Below are 18,062 nucleotides of genomic sequence, written 5' to 3'. Positions count from 1 at the left end.
AGAAAAACTTGATAATGCCCTGATTGTAGAAGTTGCCAGTGGCAAATTCGTACCTGTTAGTAATCGTATTAGGAACATCGTCATCGACCTAAACGGAAACGAATTCCACGAAGAGCTATTACCCATAGAGTTAAACGGTTTCGACATCGTTTTGGGTATGGATTGGCTTAGCGCCAACGATGCTGAGATTCAATGCCGAAAGAAGATAGTAAGGGTGAACCCACCCGGAAAGGAATCATTTATGGTGTACGGGGACAAACGCAGAGTGAATTTTGGAATCATCTCCCTGATGAAAGCCAAGAAATGTTTGTCCAAGGAATGTGCATCATACTTGGCATTCGTAATCGATGCTAAGAAAGAAAAGAAATAGGTGCAAAATATACCGGTTGTATGTGATTATCCGGAAGTCTTTCCCGAAGATCTTCCCGGATTACCACCTGATAGGCTAGTGGAGTTTCGTATAGACTTGTTACTAGGAACGACACCGATAGCAAAAGCACCATACCGATTAGCACCGACGGAGATGAAGGAGCTTATGACACAACTTCAGGAGCTGTTGGACAACGGTTTCATTCGACCTAGTTCATCACCCTGGGGAGCTCCGGTGTTATTCGTGAAGAAGAAGGACGGAAGTATGAGAATGTGTATAGAATACCGAGAGCTGAACAAGGCAACAGTGAAGAACAAGTATCCATTGTCGAGGATTGACGACCTATTCGATCAGCTGCAAGGTTCGAGCTACTTCTCAAAGATCGATCTTAGGTCAGGATATCATCAGCTGAAAGTGAGAGATCAGGATATCGAGAAGACTGCATTCAGAACGAGATATGGACACTACGAGTTCTTGGTTATGTCATTTGGACTAACCAATGCTCCAGCAGCATTCATGGATTTGAAGAATAGGGTTTGTAAACCATTCCTCGATAAATCCGTGATAGTGTTCATCGACGACATTCTCATCTACTCGAAAAGTCAGGAGGAGCATGGCAAACATCTACGAGAAGTGTTGGAAGTATTAAAAAAGGAGAAGCTTTACGCTAAGTTCTCCAAATGCGACTTTTGGATACGAGAGGTCCAGTTCTTGGGTTATGTGGTTGACCAGGAAGGGATAATGGTTGATCCCGCAAAGATCGAGGCTGTAATGAAGTGGGAACGTCCAAAGAGTCCCACGGAGATTCGAAGCTTTCTAGGATTAGCCGGATATTATCGACGATTTATCCAAGGCTTTTCTTCAATAGCTATTCCATTAACAGCGTTGACCCACAAAGGAGCTACGTATACGTGGAGTGAGAAGCACGATGAGGCATTCGAGAAGCTAAAGAAGAAGTTATGTGAAGCACCGATACTTTCACTACCCGATGGAGTTGAAGACTTTGCGGTTTATAGTGATGCATCTGGAGTCGGGTTGGGTTGTGTTCTGACCTAAAGAGAAAAGGTGATAGCATACGCATCTCGACAATTGAAAGAGCATGAAAAGAACTACCCCACTCATGATCTGGAGTTGGCAGCGGTAGTATTTGCCCTAAAGATATGGAGGCACTACCTCTACGGCACGAAGTGCAAGCTCTTCACTGATCATAAGAGTCTCCAGTATCTCTTTAATCAGAAGGAGTTGAACATGAGGCAACGACGCTGGCTATAACTACTCAAGGACTACGACTGTGAAATACTTTACCACCCAGGTAAAGCAAATATTGTTGCTGATGCTCTCAGTCGGAAAGTCAATCTTGAAAGGAAAAGGCCAAGAACGTTAAGAATTGAAGTCATCTCGACGATTGTGGAAAGTATCAGGAAAGCTCAAGAAGAAGCTTTAGAGAAGAATGACCTAAAGAAAGAACGTTTGGGAAAAACGTTAGTGTTCGGTACAAACAGTCGAGGACTGAAGGTATTCCAAGATCGAATTTGGGTACCTAAGACGGGAGGAATAAGAGATCTTCTGATGGAAGAAGCACATAAGACCATGTACTCAGTTCATCCTGGTAGCACTAAAATGTATAGGGACCTAAAACCCTACTACTGGTGGCCGACGATGAAGCTCGATGTTGCGAAGTATGTGGCCGAGTGCGTAACATGTGCGAGAGTTAAGGCACAACATCAAAAACCGTATGAGAGTTTAGAACCTTTACCTGTACCCATGGGTAAATGGGAAGACATCACCATGGATTTTGTGACTAAACTACCCAGGACGAAGAGCGGACACGACATGATTTGGGTAGTCGTGGATCGTTTCACCAAGAGTGCACACTTCATAACAGCCAACGAGAAGTGGTCTATGGATAAGCTCGCAAATGCTTACGTGAAGGAAATTGTAAGAATTCACGGTGTTCCTCTTACGATTGTATCAGATCGTGATAGTCGTTTCACGTCGAGGTTTTGGAGGAGTCTACAAGAGGAGTTGGGTACAAAGTTATGCTTAAGTACTGCTTACCATCCGCAAACCGATAGTCAGAGCGAAAGAACGATTCAAACAATGGAAGATATGCTGAGAGCATGTACCCTCGAATTCCAAGGGAATTGGGACGAGCACTTACCTCTGGTAGAATTTTCCTACAACAATAGTTTTCACTCGAGCATCAAGATGGCACCATATCAAGCATTGTAAGGACATAAGTGTCGTACGCCGTCTTGTTGGCTTGAAGCCGGAGAGAAGCAGTTTATGGGCTCCGAGATAGTCCATGAGACTGCTGAGAAGTTGAAGGTGATTAGGGAAAGAATGTTAGCAGCTCAGGATCGATAGAAGAGCTATGCTGACAAGAAAATACGACCAATGACTTTTGAAGTTAGGGATTCTGTTTTGCTTAAAGTCTCGCCGTGGAAGGGACTTATAAGATTCGAAAAACGAGGGAAGTTGCGTCCAAGGTTTATTGGACCGTTCAAAGTTCTTCAGAAGATAGGGAACCAAGCTTACAAGTTGGAATTTCCCGAAGAACTCAATGGTATTCATAACACCTTCCATGTGTGTTATTTGAGGAAATTCACGGGAGATGTTCCCGATATAATTCCAATCTCAGAGTTAAGGATGTATGAGAATAAGAGGCTGATCGAAGAGCCCGAGGCAATTGTTGACCGTAAGACTAAGAAGTTACGACGCAAGATGGTCGACTTAGTGCTAGTCCGATGGAAACATTCGAATGGGCCGAATCTCACTTGGGAAACAGAGGATGACATGATGAGTCGCTATCCACATCTGTTTGCTAATGCATGATTCCGGGACGGAATCATCCTAAGGGGGAGAGAATTGTAACGCCCGGGTTTCAGGGCTAAGCATATTTGTCATTGTAATAGTCTAGGTCAACTATTGTAACTCTTTTTGAAGTAATAAAGATGAAATATTTGAGTATTATGTGAATTATGTGTATTTATGTGCTTATAATTTAATTATAAATGTATAATTAATAAAGAATAAAAATAAATGTCAAAAATTAAAGTGTGAGATAAGCCCGATATCTCTACATAAAGTTGTATAGTATGTCTCAAGGTTTCTGTACATATAAAGAACGCCAAAATCCAAGTTATAACGAAGAAGTTACGGCCCATCGAAGTTTTACGTCAAAACCGGCACGACACTGGGAAGCGTAAATAGTGAATTTACGATAGAGCGAATTTTAGCCTTAACGATATAAACGAAAATCGTAGAGTATGTTAAACTAAGAACATCGATAAAAAGAACTCCCAAATCTGACTTCGTATGAAGAAGTTATGATTTTTTGAAGTTTCGGATTAGCGGTGTACAACCCGAAATTCGAATTTTAGTTCGAGCGGTTTTTGGCTTACGCGACCTAAATGAGAGTTGAAGATCTCATTAATAGGAACTCAACGGTAAAAAGACAGACGAAAACAGAGTCCGTATGAAGGAGTTACGAATTCTTCATGGTCATTTAGCAGTCTAATCTCCTCCTACTGTTAAATTTAAGATCGGTCAAGAATTAGCCGACGGAGTCTAAATGAAAGTTGTAGATCTTGTTTTTACCTACGTGTGGAAAAAATAACATCAAAAAACGGAGCTCGTATGCGAGATTTATGATTTTTCTAAGTCGGGAGGCTGCTGTGCGAAATCGGGTGACGTGGCGCAATCCTGGCCGTTGCTTCCTCCCAAGGCTAGCCACCAGATGGTGACACCTGGCCATAAAACTCGATGAGTTTGAGGTAAACTCGACGAGTTTGAGGTAAACTCGACGAGTTTTGGTGATTTCCAGCCTATAAAAAGGGTGTCGGGGCATCCTCATTTCTCACACCTTCCAACTTCTCTTTCTCTCTATAGAATCTCTCTCTAAGCCTCCTTAAGCCCCCTAAAGTCTAGGAAAACCCCCTAGCATCTGAAGGAAGCCCCGAGGCTCCCGGAGTCCCGAGAAAAGGGGTCTTTCGACTCGGGAACGCTGCTCCAGCGAAGCCCGATTTTCGAGAAAACCCGTTGTAAGTGAGCTACGCCTAACCTATCTTTAGTTTAGCTTACGTTTTAATATAGTAATGTTACTAGGACCTTATAATAAGTACTTGGGCTATTATTATGGGTTATATAAGTATCGTTTCACTCTTATATAATAATAATAACAGCTAGACTATTAATTAATCGCGGTTATCGTTAGACTAAACCCTAGTAGCAATGATACTAGGTTTTGCCAAAGGAAAAGTGTGTTAAGAGTAACGAAGAGCTGTCCAAGCGCCGAGTCACCACCTACTTAGGTGAGTGCATAGTTACTTTTAGCTTACACATAGATATGAAATATTTTATATAAATTACGTGTTACGTGTGCATATTATCTGAATACTTGCTATCTATGCTGGATGAACATTATTATACATGTTTTCAATGATTTAAACTGTATGTATATTTTATATCTACAAAATGTGTTGGGTAAAACGTGGGTAGATGTAATAGTTGCTGTGTGACGAAATAAAATAATGAGAGGCCTCGTTATAGATGTTATTGATGAATCAGTCATCTAGCGGAGTATAGATGACGACCACGGACTATTGTAGACAGTCCAGTGGAACACTAGCAGGCTCGCAACCTATAGGTGTTTATTCGAACTGTGTGTTTATTTGAACTGTGTGCTCACCAGATGTACTCCATCCCCCACATGGTTGCCTCAAGGACATTTATTGCTGAGGAATCCCCTTAGCAGTAGTGTCCGTCCCGATGATAATCCTTAGGGTAGGTCCCTTATGATAGATGCTTAGGGACGTAATGTGAGGATAACGGGAACGGGTAATCGGGTTTGTTTAATTTAATGAAGTTAATAAACTTATTTATTGTGGGTTGAAAACCCTATGTGCTCACCAGGCTCCCAAACCTGACCCACTCAGTTTCTTGTATTACAGGTAGTGGCGCATGAGCATAGATGTGATGTCTTGGGATGAGAGATTAATCGGATATAGGCCTGTAGATATGAAATAATGTAGTAAGGCTTATATTGTACTATTTATGCTTTTGATCAGTACGAACATGACATACCAAGTCTTTTAATGAAATACATTTCTATGGAAATGCTATTGATAAATCTTTATCATATTTTGTTTTGGGACAAATCCGCAACACTTTTATTTAAAATGTTACTCTGATTTTTAAACAAAGCATAAACAATCCGGTCTTTTCTGGCCGTGATTTTGGGGATGTCACACTATAGGGCGCCATACTCGTCTTAAGTGGGTCATAATCCACCGAAGGGTGCACTGGAACGACCCTTGTCCCCATTACACTGCCGACGATGGTGAGGTGATGCGAACCGTCAAGGGCTACTGCCATAATCGCCGTTGTTGCCGCCACCTTGAACCACCAGGTGGGTGGTTGGAGTGTATTCTGCAACTTGGAGTGTGTGTGTGTGTGTGTTTTGTGTAGCTGGAAAATCAAGAAAAGCCACCGCCACCGTCGTGAGGTGGTGGCTACCACCATGTGCCGTCGTTGGCTACCACTAGGGTGGTTGTTTATGTGTGGGTTTTTGATGTGCACGGAAGTACCCACTAATTTTAATATTTATAACCTAACGAACTTAGACTAACTATGCACTTATAGGCAGTGTACCTAGTCAGATTACAGTATAGCTTAGGTAAGTCGGGTGTCAATCACAGGGAACGATGTTGTCAATGACTTTATTTACTACTAAATTAATCTAGTTATTAACAAGCTAAAAGGTTTTTTTTATCTAATTTTGCAAGTGTAGATAAACTTAATTCTTTAACCAAAACTCAATCAATAAATAAAATACTTCTGTTAGTTCGAATCCACTTGCACTCAATGGTTATACATCAGTAATAACTATTATTGTTGGTGACCAATTAAGAATGTATTAGCAGTTTAGTTCTAAATCTACTAATTATTAATCAATTCATGTAAATCTATTTATGTTCATAAAATAGTTAACACATAATCAATTATTAGATAAGATTGGAGCCATGAAAGATTAATTAATCAAAACACAATTACAATCATAATATGACTTCTCCAACACATCTTAACTTAATTATTCAATTACTAATCTAAGATTGGTTTGATGTTAGCTCCAATAACTAGTGTTCACTATATTATCAGGTATTCAAGTTCATGCATAATTGTGTTCGCTAGCTACACATAACAAGAATTCAAAGCAATCAAATAACTAAATTAAGCATGCTAGGTAAAATCAATCAACACAAGCATATCAGCAACAAGTAAAGTTAAGTCTAATGCATTGAAACCATGAGTTCCAACTTCATCTAGCTAACAGAAGCAGCTAGATTTAGTTGGACATATTAACAGCTAAAAAAACGAATTCTATAAGCAAAAACATATTTAAATGTACCAATCTATAAGACAAATTATGAACTCTTTCTTCCTTGGTGTTAAAACCAACTTCCAGAGCTTCTTTTCCTCTGAATTTCATCTCCGGGAATCCTCCTAGCCAGCAAAAGTTGTTCCAAATCGTAATGGAGAAGGATATATATATTTTTCTGGAAAATCGCCGTTCACGTCGTGAACTCGGAGTAATCGTGATCGTCAAGGATTCCTTCACCTGGATGCTTATCTCTTGATTCTTTCCACTCACGTCATGAACCATCAATTGTTCACGTCGTGAGTATGTCTTTTTTTTGGGTGTTTCTCTTGTCTTTCAAGCCTTCAACCTCCAAAGTTCCATCCTTTAACTCTTTTAGTCCCTTTCTTCAAAATATCTTTTTTTTTGCTGCAAACTATAATTTAACCTTGTAAGTATCATTATTCTATGCAAATTACCAATATATATATATATATATATATATATATATATATATATATATATATATATATATATATATATATATATATAAATGTACTTAAATATTGCCTAAAAATATGTATAAATATGACAATATCAAAATACCCCGCACTTAGGCTTTGCTTGACCTCAAGCAAATCTACTTATTTAAACTCCAACTTTCATCACTAGCATTTCATAGCACAATCCAATTACAACTCAGCCATTATGCCAAGACCTCAACGCATGCATTTGTGTCTAAATTTTTCCTAAAGTACCCCCATACTTTAAATACTCACAATCTTCGTAAACACTCGCCCACTTCTTCCGAACAATGCTCATTTTATACATCCCTCCGAATCCATCCGCAGAAAACCTCCTACCCTCAAGGTATTTTCAGTTGAGCAACCCAAGCATACATAATCTAGACAATTACAATTTATGATACCACTATGGAATTCTTTTGAAATTCTTCACTTCTTTGATATTTGATCTTTTATTTTTGGGTATCTTCAACTTTTGAATTTTTTCAGAATTTATTTATCTTTGATCTTCATACTTTGACTTTGATGCTCCAGAAATTCTTCAAACTTTTTCTTGTAATTCTCTCTTTTTTTTTTTAACATGTAACTCACTTTTTTCACTCAAAACCCTACATGCTTAAGCATGGGCGCTCAACTTCAACCTTTATTGGTTACAGATAATAATTTTCCTGGATACATTTCTGGTACACGATGCTAAACATATTGCATCCTTCAAACTAAGTGAGGTCGTGTTTTTGTTCCATTATTTCACTAAAATAAGGGAGGCCACAAATGCACTATAACGTGTATTGGCTCAACTAAACATTTGAGCTCTTATTGGATTATCCCATATAACACTGGCAACTACAATTCAAATTATTATTACTATATTTAATTATTAAAAATTTCAAAATTTCAAATTGTTACCATTATCTAGCAATTTACTTTTTCTATCCCCTACCCCACACTTATTTTATACAATGCCCCCATTGTATGCTTAAATTAATATAAAAATTAAAAGAAAGGAGAAAAAGGAACAGACTCCCCTGGGATAGTGGCGTGATCATCTCCAAAAGTGAGGATGGAATGTGCATCTTGAATACAGACTTTGAAAAATAGAAACTTGGATCTTGAAAACGCGAGCTAAGTAATGTACCGGAAAAATATGGAATCGAGTCTTCAATCTTCAACAAATCTGGTGTAGAAAAATGCGCACAACGGAAAGAACTGTTGGGGTACAAAGTTCTTCATTCATGACTTTGTAAATGTTTGATTTTTGTAAAACCCACTTGCATGTGGTGCTTTAGCCTTTAGACCCATTTGTTAGAGAGTGAGAGAGAGACATGTAAACACCTCTATATAAGGTGGGTTTGTCCACTTGTAGAGGTGTGCTTGAGAGATGTAGAAGTGAGTGTGTAAGTGTGTGTTAATTATGTAGTCTAGATCTAGATCTTTTTTGTAACACCATATACATTCAATATATCTCTTAAACACCCAAATCACCATGTTCAATTGTGCAAGCTTTAATTCCGCATGCCAAACCATGTTCTTTGTCACAACAAGAACAATGTGGGAAAGCAAACGCCACATTTCATGGTAGAGAAAATGAGCCAAAATAATCTTCATAATAATGACACGAAGAATGGTATCAACCCATGGAATAAAATATGTCAGGGGTCTTTGATCTTGTGAAGAACACCGATTCACGACGTGAGATAAGAAAAGTCACGACGTGAAGTCGCAATCACGTGTATTCTGGGAACCCCTGAGAACTGACTCACGACGTGAGTAACAAGAGTGCACGTCGTGAGAACTGGGCAGACAGAAAAACATTTAGCCAAATCTTCTTTTAATGTGCACAATTCAACCCAATGTCTTAATGTATTAAGACTCTTCTAAATTCACCATTTTTGACTCTTTCGCTGACTATCTACTCTCTTGACTCACCCCACACTTATTTTAAACTGTGGGTCTCGACTCTCGACTTAAAACACTCCCGGGTAAACACATATGCACTCGTATCTCGTCATCATTTATACGCGCTCCTAGTAATGCTGAAAAATAGCAACCAAGAAGAGAAAAAAAGTAACATAATATCCAAATAGTTTTACAATCCAAAACAAACAAAAAGAACATAAAAGTAAACCAAATAAAACGAAAAAAAAAGATCAATCATCCTCGTTATCCTCGTTCACCCTGCTAGAGCCCTCCCCCATCGGCTCCATGCCCTCTATACTCCGTCCATCTCGGGCAAATCGGGTAATGATACCCCAAATGAGGCGGCTGCTCCACTCCAAGGTGTCGAACAACGTTCTCCATGGTACCACCAATCCAATTTACACTCAAAGATAACTGGTCAAAATAACCGGCCATGTCACCCCCAAAAGGTGCCCCCACCATGGATGCGGGTGGATGCATTGGTTGCCCGCGTTCTCCCATTCCTCTTACGTTCCTGCCCCTCGGCCTCGGTTGCGGTTCAGGTTGGCTGGTCGGCTGGTCATCATCATCATCATTATCCTCAATAATTCCCCAATGCGTCCCATAGTTCTTGACTGCCCTCATTGTCTCTAAAAATCCCATACTAAACTTGTTCCCCTCCAAGCATGTCAAAGAACGCGTGATGCCGGAAACAATGAGGTCATAAGATCGGGCCAAGCGCGTAACAAAGTGCCCTCCACAAATGGGGCTCCCGGGACGAGCACTCGTAGCATACTCCGCCAAGTATCAAGCCAAGAAATATGGAATGTTACAGCACACACCAGGCTGTAAAATGCACCACAAAAAGAACAAGTTGGCCTTAGTAACCTTATCAACATGGCGTTTATGGTGAATGGAAAAGGTAATAAGGCGATGGATAAGGTGATGTATTGGTGATCTGATGCTACTCTCGGGGGATACACCGGGATTGAACACGCCGACTGCGATATTGCTCCAAAACTCTGGTCCCGTAACACCATCCGCATACCCTCGTGTGGCGCCCCTCAGGAATAAAACAAACTCATGAGTTATGGTCTCATGAGCCTCATACAACCCCATTCTGCGAGAAAACTCCACCAGACTACACTCCCGATATTCCCCTCCTAGATGGAAAACCAAAGCCTGGGGAAAGGTAGGATCCTGTACATTCTCATGGAATGTCACTGTCGAAAAGAACTCCATGCATAACTCTTTATAAACCTGCTCTTGGATGGCAAATAAATTGTACCATCCCTTGCACGTGAAGAAAAAACCCATCGCCCAAAAATATTTTGGTTAGATATTGGGACATCCGATCCACCAACCCAACCTCCCTCAACCGTGCCCACTGAATAGTTGGGGCAATAGCAAACTCCTGATTGTAAAGCCAACCCAACCGATTATTCCATCGCGTATATATATCCTGGGGTGTAGTTGTTGGGAAGTTGTAAAAGGGATAGAAACATGCTACTCCGGCTGGAACCTCTATTCTGGGAGCCATTTCTGCAAAAACAATAGCAAAAATATCCGAAGAAACAATCCACAAATTAGAAATAAAGGAAAACAGAAAACTGCTTAGCCCAGAATTCACTTCGTGAATTCCTAAAAATTCACGTCGTGAGTTCGCAACCACAACAAGCAATATCTAAAAAAACCAGGGGCAAATCTGACCACATTACTAATGGGGTTTACTCCTATGATAATTTCGACCATCATTCATTAACATAGCAAGGCTAATCCACGAATTCTTGGGCACATTTCATACATTTCAACTAACTAACAAACCCTAACCCTAAGTTCAACTATTAAAGAAAAATTAAACTTAAGAATCAAGATTTGTTACCTTAGATTGTAGTATGAGGTAAGCAAAAACAAAACTCGTGTGATCGTCGGCCAAAATTGAAGCAAGGGGGACCAGATCTCGTGTTCACTTCGTGGGGATTAAAGAAATGAGGGTCAAAGGGATTCTTATCCCCTTAATCTGTGGTCCTGTGTTTTTTAAAATTCATGTCGTGAATCCTTAAGGATTTACACCTGTCTGGGCTGAATTTTTGGGCCATGTATTCCCTATAATGGATTAGTATTGGGCTAATAAGTTTAATAGAAAATGGGCTGACTAGCATCATTTTTTCATTACCCGACTAATTCAGAATTCACGTCGTGAATTTTTAACTATTCACGTCGTGAATATTGTACGAAAATATTATTAAGTCAAGTTTGTCTATTAACTAAATCCGTAATTATTAACACTTCATTTTTAGGGACCCCACACTCAGTGTTTAATTATGAATAAAGCAAGTTGGATGATACGATTTATGTTTCTAAAATGCAAAAACTAAAAAGAAAAGAAAATTTGCAAACCAAACTCGGGTTGCCTCCCGAGAAGCGCTTCTTTTTCTTGGAGTCATGAGTTGGACTCCGTGCCTCCTACGTTGAGTCCTTGGAAGAATCCACCACTAAGATCTTTTGTTCCTTGAAACGCCTCTTGTAAGCTTGAACTCGTCTTTTGTACGCCTTCTTCGAATTCTCTTTTTTAGCCTTTACACCGTCTTCATCAAGCTTGCGTTTGGTCCCCTTAGTCTCTTCCTTATACCCCATAGCATTCTTTTCTTTTTTCACCACTGGAATTGTTACTTTTGAAGTAACTTCCTATTCATCACTTGTAATCTCGTCATCTTCCTTATTCACCCAAGAAACTGGACTCATGTATGCAATGACTTCAACTAAATATGGAACAACTGCTCTTGGTTTTGTTCTTTTGACTTGATGAATTTCTTTTTCCATAAGCTTCTCAAATTCTTCAACTTCATTGTCTTCATCCATTTTGAACACTTCTTCGTGAGCATTATTCCCTTGAAAGCCATCTTCCATTCCAAAAATTTATTTTTCATCACCAACTCTCAAGGTGAGCTTAGACTCCCTAATATCAACAAGAGCTCCAACAGTGTTTAGCAGCGGGCGGCCAAGAATAATCGGTACAGTGGGATATTCTTTCATGTCCAATACCACAAAGTCTATTGGAAAAATGAATTTCCTAATTTTCACTAAAATATCTTCCACAATCCCCCAGGGTTGTGTCACTGAATGGTTTGCCATGTGAATAGTCATTCTTGTAGCCTTCATATTCTGAATGTCCAACTTCTGATAAAATGAATAAGGCATCAAATTTATGCTAGCTCCAGAATCGGCTAAAGCATAAACCTTCATGTTGTTCCCAAACTCACATGGAAGAGTGAGTCGTCCAGGATCCCCCATCTTCTTAGGTATATCTCCCAATACAGCTCTTGAACTTTGCTCACTTAGAATAACTTTGGAATTCTTCTTTGGTTGCTGACGAGTGTCTATCAAGTCTTGTAAAAAAATTTCATATTTGGGAATTTTTTATAACGACTTGACAAAGGGAGTATTAATCGGGATACCCTTCACGTGCTTAATAAACTCTATATGCTCTTTTTCCAGTGGACTAAGCGCAGATCGGGAAGGAAACGGCAAAGGTGGCTTATATGTTGGAACAAAGACGGAATTTTTCTGTTCAGACAGATCCCACGACGTGAGCATAGCGGGCTCACGTCGTGAACTGGGTGTTCCAGCAGCTTCTTCTTTTTCGAGTCTTGGCTTCTTTGGCTTTTGATCGGGTTGTTGTGGCTCCACTTCTAATGCCTCTAGAAACTCATAGATGGCCTCTTCTTCTGTATGTATGACCATTACATGAGATTGAGTCTTATTTTTAGGATTTTTCGGGGAAAGCTTCTCATGAACCAAAGTAGTTAGTTGACTAAGTTGCACTTCAAGATTATTAATGGAGGCTTGTTGATTTTTTATTAAAGCTTGCTGTTCTACCATCATTGTGTGATGATTCTTCATCAAAGTTATTTGTTCATCAATAGCATAATATGTAGCCTCGTGTCTCTTTTCTGAAGCTTCCATAAACTTAACTAACATGGTCTCTAGATCGGGTTTCTTCTCAGCTGGTGGCTGCTCCTTTTGGTAGAAGCCTCGTCCTGTCTGCCTATACTTCTCTTCTTTTTGCTTCTTGTATTCTTCATATGACAGCCACTCTTTCTTTGGTTTCCTCCAGACTTCATCATACTTGTCCCCACTCGAGTAGCGCACTTGAGCTTTTTTATTCCGGAACTCATCTAAATTGCAGTCCTTGGTCAAGTGTGGACCATTACACCGCTCGCGACCAACTCTTATAGCATGAATTGATTGGTCCATTTGGGTTAGCCTCCGGTCCATATTATTTAGCATAGCCATCATAGCTGCTATTTCTTCAGTTTGGGCCCCTCCACCGCCTTTGATTCCATCTTGCCTGGGGTTGTGGTACTCATGAGAGTGCTTCGTGAATTCTTCAATCAGCTCCTTGACCTCCCTTGGATTTTTCTTTGTCAAAGGTCCTTGAGAATCAAGGAGTTGCCTTGTTATAACGTTGACCCCATCATAGAAGATTGACATCTCTTGTTGGACATTAAGATCATGCGGAGGGCAATTTCTGAGCAAGCCTTTGTAACGCTCCCATGCTTCGTATAATGACTCCCCTGGCTGTTGTTCAAAGTTGGATATTGCCTTCTTAAGTTTAGCTATCTTGGATGGTGGGAAAAACTGGTCAAGGAACTGCTCACGCATTTGAGCCCAAGTGGTGATCGTACCTGGTGGAAGTGATTTTAACCACTCTTTAGCAGCTCCCTTGAAAGTAATGGGAAGCATCCTAAGCAAGACGGTGTTTCTATTGGCATTTGGGACATTGAAGTAATTCGCAATGTCATTGACTTCATCAAGATGCTTAAAAAGCGTCCTCATGATCCTTCCCATAAAATGGGATATCTTTCAGTGCAGTCAAGATGTGTCCCTTTAGCTCGAATGTAGCAGTGGCAAGTAATGCGGGTTGGACTAAACCGGGACCCATATCTTCTCGGATCCGCTTCTGGTAAGCTCCCATGGACATCTCCTCAATGTCTGCCATTTCGTTCTCTTGCTCGTCTTTGGGCTCACTCGCGAATATTTCAAATTCTGGATCTTACTCGTATTCTGATTCGTGTGGGTTAAAAACTGGACCAAATTCTTCAACCTTGCTTTTATCCTTTGGGGTTGAACTTGTCTCTCCTATCTTTTTCCCCGACTTCTTTGAAAAGGCTGATTTAAGTTCTTGCAATGGCGTCTTCTTTGGCGTGTGATCTTCCTTCACGTTCTTATTCTTGTTTTTGTGAAGGGTCGACTCCGGATTTTCAAGTGGTGGCACCAAAGGTGTGTTTGAGCCTCTGGTCATGAACTCCTGTAGACAATCTATAAAGACAACGTAAAAACGAACTAAAACAGAAAAACAAACTAAAAACTAAAGAAAGCTTAAAATCACAGTTCTCACGTCGTGAGTCTTATAAACTCACGTCGTGAGTTCTGTAATTAGAAAAAAATCAAACCTTCCTAGAATTTATTGAAAATCTCTACTAAATGAATAAACTGATACTACTATATTCACGTTGTGAGAAGTGCTCTCACGTCGTGAAAACTGGACAAACAGAAAAAAAACAAAAACTTATGCTAAAAAATTTTGTTGGGAAATTAACTTTTTGCAGGTTTTATCCCGCAAAAAGGATCGATTAATCTAAAGCAAATAAACAAATAATAAACTAAGCCGTTTGTAACGCCCGTAGATCCGGGCTAGTCAATTTAGAGATAATAGGGGTCGAAAACGACTTTTCGGCAAAATATTATTTATAATAAATAGTCTTAACCAAGTTGTAGAATATGTCTCAAGGTTTCCTTACATATAAAGAACGCCGAAATCCGAGTTATAACGAATAAGTTATGGTGCGTTGAAGTTTTACGGCAAAACAGGCACGACACCGGGAAGCGTAAATAGTAAATTTACGATGGAGCGAATTTTAGCCTTAGAAATCTAAACCAAAGTTGTAGTATACGTTAAACCGAGAACATCCATAAAAGAACGCCCAAATCTGACTTCGTATGAGGAAGTTATGATTTTTCTAAGATTTGGCTTACCAGTGCACGACCCGAAACTCGAATTTTAATTCGAGTGGTTTTTGGCTTACGCGACTTAAATGAGAGTTGAAGATCTCATTAATAGGAACTCAACGGTAAAAATATAGACAAAAACGGAGTCCGTATGAAGGAGTTACGAATTCTTCGCGGTCATTTAACAGTCTAAACGCCTCCTACTGTTAAATTTGAGATCGGTCGAGAATTAGCCGACGAAGTCTAAATGAAAGTTGTAGATCTTGATTTTACCTACACGTTGAAAAAAGAACGTCAAAAATGGAGCTCATATGCGAGAGTTATGATTTTTCTAAGTTTGAAGGCTTATACGCGATAGGGGTGACGTGGCATCACCAGAATTGGACACGTGGCACCACCAGAAGGCTGCCACATGTCCCAACTCGGCGAGTAGATCCTCTTACTCGGCAAGTCCATCATGAATTCACCCTCCTCTCTCTAAGCTCCCTAACCCCCCCTAAAAGCCTAGGTAAACCCCCTAGCACCCGAAGGAAGCCCCGAGGCTCCCGGAGTCCCGAGAAAAGAGCCTTTCGGCTCGGGAACGCTGCTCCAGCGAAGCCCGGTTTTTGCGAAAGAGCTACGCCTACGCTATTTTTAATATAGCTTCTAATTAATTATAGTAACATTATTAGGACCTTAAAATCATTATTTGGGATATTATTATGAGTTATATTGAGTGTTATTTAACGCTTATATAATAGTAATAATAGCTAGACTATTAATTAGTCGCGGTTAACGTTAGACTAAACTCTAGTGGTAATGATACTAGGTTTCGTCAAGGGATAATTGTTTTAACAGTAACGAAGTGTTGTCCGAGTACCGAGTCATCACCTTATCAGGTGAGTGCATAGTTACTTTCAGCTTACACATAGATATGAAGTATTCTATGTAAATTACGTGTTGTGTGTGCATATTATCTGAATACTTTCTATCTATGCTGGATGAACAATTTTATACATGTTTTAAATGATTTAAATTGTATATGTATTTTATATCTACGATAATGTTGGGAAAAACATGGGTAGATGTAATAGATGGAATATGAGTTGGATGATGAGTTGAGAGGTGTTATAGACCACGAGGTGAGGGTGAGAGGTGGACGATGTGAGAAGCCTTTCCCAAATGATGGCCCCGTCATTCAGCAGAGTATGGATGACAACCACAGACTATTCTAGACAGTCCAGTGGAACACTAGCGGACTCGCAACCTATAGGTGTTGTGAACGATGTGTTCACCCGGTGTACTCTAAACCCTAGCGTCCATGCAGACTTGGTGCCTAAACCTTGGTGATCATGCAGACTTGATGTCTAAACCTTGGTGATCGTGCAGACTTGATGCCTAAATCTTGGTGATCATGTAGACTTGATGCCTAAACCATGACGATTATGCAGAATTAGTGCCCGTTGTGTAAACCGTGGCAACGATGGACTTCGTGCCGATTCCTTAGGATGATCCTTAGGAATGAGTGAACGAGAAATAGCTGATTCTTAGGGTAGATCCTTAAGAATAAAGAAGATAATGGGGATGGGTAATTGGGTTGATTGCTTGATTGTTTAAACATAATAATTATATTGTTGTGGGTTGAAAACCCTATGTACTCACCAGGTTTCCCAACCTGACCCACTCAGTTTATTTATATCACTGGTGTCGATATGAAGTCACATTACACTGAGAGATTAAGGAGATATAAATCACTAGTGATAATGAATGTAAGTTCTGTTTATGCTTATGTTTATGTATTGACAATGACATCCCAAATGTTTTAAAATGAATAAAAATACTTTTCTTCGGAAATGCTTTGATAACGTATTTATCATGTTTTACTGGGAACAAATTCCGCAACCTTTTTATTAAAAGAGATACTCCGATTTTTATAAAGCATAAACAAAACTCCGTCTTTTCTGGCCGTGAAAATGGGGATGTTACACCGTTCCCCGGCAACGGCGCCAAACACTTGATGTGCACGGAAGTACCCACTAATTTTAATATTTATAACCTAACGAACTTAGACTAACTATACACTTATAGGCAGTGTACCTAGTCAGATTATAGTATAGCTTAGGTAAGTCGGGTGTCGATCACAGGGAACGGTGTTATCAATGACTTTATTTACTACTAAATTAATCTAATTATTAACAAGCTAAAAGGGTTTTTTTTATCTAATTTTGCAAGTGTAGATAAACTTAATTCTTTAACAAAAACTCAATCAATAAACAAAATACTTCTGTTAGTTCGAATCCACTTTCACTCAGTGGTTATACATTAGCTATAACTATTACTGTTGGTGACCAATTAAGAATGTATTAGCAATTTAGTTCTAAATCTACTAATTATTAATCAATTCATGTAAATCTATTTATGCTCATAAAATAGTTAACACATAATCAATTATTAGATAAGATTGGAGCCATGAAAGATTAATTAATCAAAACACAATTACAGTCATAATATGAGTTCTCGAACACAGCTTAATTTAATTATTCAATTACTAATCTAAGATTGGTTTGATCTTAGCTCCAATAACTAGTGTTCACTATATTATTAGGTATTCAAGTTCATGCAGAATTGTGTTCACTAACTACACAAAACAAGAATTCAAAGCAATCAAATAACTAAATTAAGCATGCTAGGTAAAATCAATCAACACAAGCATATCACCAACAAGTAAAGTTAAGTCTAATGCATTGAAACCATGAGTTCCAACTTCATCTAGCTAACAGAAGCAGATAGATTTAGCTAGACATATTAACAGCTAAACAAACGAATTCTATAAGCAAAAACATATTTAAATGTACCAATCTATAAGACAAATTATAAACTTTTTCTTCCTTGGTGTTAAAACCAACTTCCAGAGCTTCTTTTC

The 18,062-nt window shown here is 39.3% G+C and overlaps 1 non-coding gene across 1 annotated transcript; it reads left to right on the top strand.

Moving 5' to 3' along the window:
• The first annotated feature begins 13,658 nt into the window (after positions 1 to 13,658).
• On the top strand, positions 13,659 to 13,765 carry LOC111899936 (small nucleolar RNA R71). The gene has a single exon (XR_002853084.1). It is a non-coding gene; the product is annotated as a small nucleolar RNA R71 (small nucleolar RNA).
• Positions 13,766 to 18,062: the final 4,297 nt, after the last annotated feature.

This window comes from Lactuca sativa, chromosome 2 (genome assembly GCF_002870075.4).
Source record: "Lactuca sativa cultivar Salinas chromosome 2, Lsat_Salinas_v11, whole genome shotgun sequence".
In the NCBI taxonomy this organism is placed as follows: Eukaryota; Viridiplantae; Streptophyta; class Magnoliopsida; order Asterales; family Asteraceae; genus Lactuca; species Lactuca sativa.
Note: the sequence above shows the minus strand (reverse complement) of the source record. Positions and strands in the feature narration are given on the sequence as shown.